The following is a 3,566-nucleotide window of genomic DNA, read 5'->3' on the forward strand; positions in this document are numbered from 1 at the left end:
GAAAAGTGGCTTATGTCAAAAATGAGCGTTTCAGAGCGATTGGAGGCTGTTTTAGCGCTGAAAAGTGGCTTATGTGAAAAATGAGCGTTTCAGAGCGAGAGCAGCCTGTTTTTGCACTAACCCACTGCGCAAAGAGACGTCCAAACGACGTCTTTTCCAAGTCATTTTTGCACGTCTAATTTTGGTCACCTCAAGGTGCAGACTGTTACTCCAGACGACGTCTTTCTTTCAACGTATACTTGACGTCCATTTATGACGTCCACAGTACCGCCGTGCAGGGGCCATTTCTAGTCCAAATATGGTCGTTGTGGACGTCTTTTCTACGTCAAATTATAACTCATATTACTCTTTTTTTTTTTTTTTTACTGGTTTAGTTCCTATGCATAACCAAATGACGCTACAGTAAAATTAGCTGGTACAGGAAAACAGTTTCCTACCTTCTTGACACGTTTCTACAGTCACGTTATAATAAATCACAATCAAATCCTGACTGTTTTGTCACCAATTTTTAATTGCAGACGTCAGTTGACAATACAACAGCAGGCAGTATATACAAACGTGTAAAAAAAAAAAAAAAGGTTAGCTCCGACGTTCATCTTCGCTGTCATGACGCAGAAGTTCATCCATGTCTCTTTGGCGTTTCCGCCATTGTCTCATTTTCATAGCCATCTGTAGACACCTCACTCACGTTCAAAAGAGGACCAAACACCACCTGACAAAAGCATAAGAAGGATTTAGAAACACCTTACTAACACTTTACAATACAGTACTCCACTGCACTAAATTGTTAAACATTTGGCTGCAAACCTACGTGGCTGTGTCTGAAGCGCCCCCCCGCCGCCTTTATATTGGTCTGTGCTGCTAGCCCCATTAGCTGTCCCGGGTGTTAGCAAGTGCTAATCTCTCTCTCTCTCTGTCTATCTCAGCAGCAGCACGTCAAAGAAAAAGAAATAAGCGCTGGAGCCGCGGACCCATAACCGGCTGTCACCGACAAATAAAGCCTCGACCAGTAACAAGAAAGATGGCTGTGTTGTGAGGTAGCTCGATGCCAACTTCGACTAGCGTTAGCGGTTAGCATCCGCTGCTAACACCCGGCCGCTCCCCAGCTCAACACAATGGCCCTCCTGCTCGTTAACACTGGAGGCCTGTTGCCGATAACGGTCGTGTAATGGCCCACGGCTCCAGCGCTTCACTCCATGTATTTATTTTTCGCCGGTTTCGTTGTACGTTAAACAAAATTGGTCGTGTTCAAAAGCTAACGTTAGCAGATGTAATGCTAATTGTAGCAACAACAGGTTTGAGGCATAAAGCTAAAACGGCAAACGCTATAAATGCATAAATGAACATAAAATTAACTTATGGGTCTATGTGCTGACCAAACTTACCTGCAATTTAGTGGACGACGCTGATTTTCGGATTGTTGTGTAGGTTGTTGTAGAGGTCGAAGGTGCACAGAGCCGAGCGGCCATTTGCTTTCACCGTAGAGAAACACCTGGGCCAATGGGAGTGGCTCTTTTGATGTACGTTGATGACGCAATGCCTCAGCCAATCACCATGGCGTTGACTGTAACACCCCCCCCCCTTCCCCCAAAGGCTACACCTTTATTGTTGTAATAAACAGAATAACACTATTTTAAAAGAGAAAAACAAAAATGTAAACAAACAAAAATATTACTTTTATTCAAAAATAATGTTTAATCACAAAATATGTCATCATGCCCATACTACTACTACTACTACCACTACTATGATAATAATAATAATAATAATAATAATAATAATAATAATAATAATAATGTAAATAAATAAATTACATCATGTCAATTACCTGCACCTGTCTTAGACGTCGAAATAAGTGACCTAGCCCGACGTTCAAATGTTCAACTGCATATTGACGTCCAAGTGGGGTCATGATTAGACGTCCAAATAGCAGACCTAGTTTGCACGTCGTGTAGTGGTCCAGAATTGGTCTTGGACCGACGGACGCAATATAGACATGATCTGGACGTCTATCAGACGTCTAATGTTTGGTGGGAAGCTGCATTTCACTGAAAAAAGGTCTTTCAAACAGGTTTACTAGCCTGAACTGGTTGAATTTGGATCTTCTTCATGGCAAAGGAGTTTTTACCTGGAATTTCATTCATTAAAGGTGAAAAGTGGCTTATGTCAAAAATGAGCGTTTCAGAGCGATTGGAGGCTGTTTTAGCGCTGAAAAGTGGCTTATGTGAAAAATGAGCGTTTCAGAGCGAGAGCAGCCTGTTTTTGCACTAAGCTGCATTTCACTGAAAAAAGGTCTTTCAAACAGGTTTACTAGCCTGAACTGGTTGAATTTGGATCTTCTTCATGGCAAAGGAGTTTTTACCTGGAATTTCATTCATTAAAGGTGAAAAGTGGCTTATGTCAAAAATGAGCGTTTCAGAGCGATTGGAGGCTGTTTTAGCACTGTACAGTCGACTAAGGCTGAAAAGTGGCTTATGTGAAAAATGAGCGTTTCAGAGCGAGAGCAGCCTGTTTTTGCACTAAGCTGCATTTCACTGAAAAAAGGTCTTTCAACCAGGTTTACTAGCCTGAACTGCATGAATTTGGATCTTCTTCATGGCAAAGGAGTTTTTACCTGGAATTTCATTCATTAAAGGTGAAAAGTGGCTTATGTGAAAAATGAGCGTTTCAGAGCGAGAGCAGCCTGTTTTTGCACTAAGCTGCATTTCACTGAAAAAAGGTCTTTCAAACAGGTTTACTAGCCTGAACTGGTTGAATTTGGATCTTCTTCATGGCAAAGGAGTTTTTACCTGGAATTTAATTCATTAAGGCTGAAAAGTGGGTTATGTAAAAAATGAGCGTTTCAGAGCGATAGGAGGCTGTTTTAGCACTGTACAGTCGCCTAAGGCTGAAAAGTGGCTTATGTGAAAAATGAGCGTTTCAGAGCGAGAGCAGCCTGTTTTTGCACTAAGCTGCATTTCACTGAAAAAAGGTCTTTCAAACAGGTTTACTAGCCTGAACTGCATGAATTTGGATCTTCTTCATGGCAAAGGAGTTTTTACCTGGAATTTCATTCATTAAAGGTGAAAAGTGGCTTATGTCAAAAATGAGCGTTTCAGAGCGATTGGAGGCTGTTTTAGCGCTGAAAAGTGGCTTATGTGAAAAATGAGCGTTTCAGAGCGAGAGCAGCCTGTTTTTGCACTAAGCTGCATTTCACTGAAAAAAGGTCTTTCAAACAGGTTTACTAGCCTGAACTGGTTGAATTTGGATCTTCTTCATGCCAAATGAGTTTTTACCTGGAATTTAATTCATTAAGGCTGAAAAGTGGGTTATGTCAAAAATGAGCGTTTCAGAGCGATAGGAGGCTGTTTTAGCACTGTACAGTCGCCTAAGGCTGAAAAGTGGCTTATGTGAAAAATGAGCGTTTCAGAGCGAGAGGAGGCTGTTTTAGCACTGTACAGTCGCCTAAGGCTGAAAAGTGGCTTATGTGAAAAATGAGCGTTTCAGAGCGAGAGCAGCCTGTTTTTGCACTAAGCTGCATTTCACTGAAAAAAGGTCTTTCAAACAGGTTTACTAGCCTGAACTGG

The 3,566-nt window shown here is 41.6% G+C and overlaps 1 long non-coding RNA gene across 1 annotated transcript; it reads right to left on the minus strand.

The window, feature by feature from the left end:
- Nucleotides 1-491: 491 nt before the first annotated feature.
- LOC311254026 lies at nucleotides 492-1,475 on the minus strand. Its single transcript, XR_014622146.1, has 2 exons — nucleotides 1,386-1,475; nucleotides 492-712 (listed from the first exon to the last, which is right to left on the minus strand). It is a non-coding gene; the product is annotated as an uncharacterized lncRNA (long non-coding RNA).
- Nucleotides 1,476-3,566: the final 2,091 nt, after the last annotated feature.

The sequence above is a fragment of the Pagrus pagrus genome (assembly GCF_965226575.1).
Source record: "Pagrus pagrus genome assembly, contig: HAP1_SCAFFOLD_138, whole genome shotgun sequence".
Lineage (NCBI taxonomy): Eukaryota > Metazoa > Chordata > Actinopteri > Spariformes > Sparidae > Pagrus > Pagrus pagrus.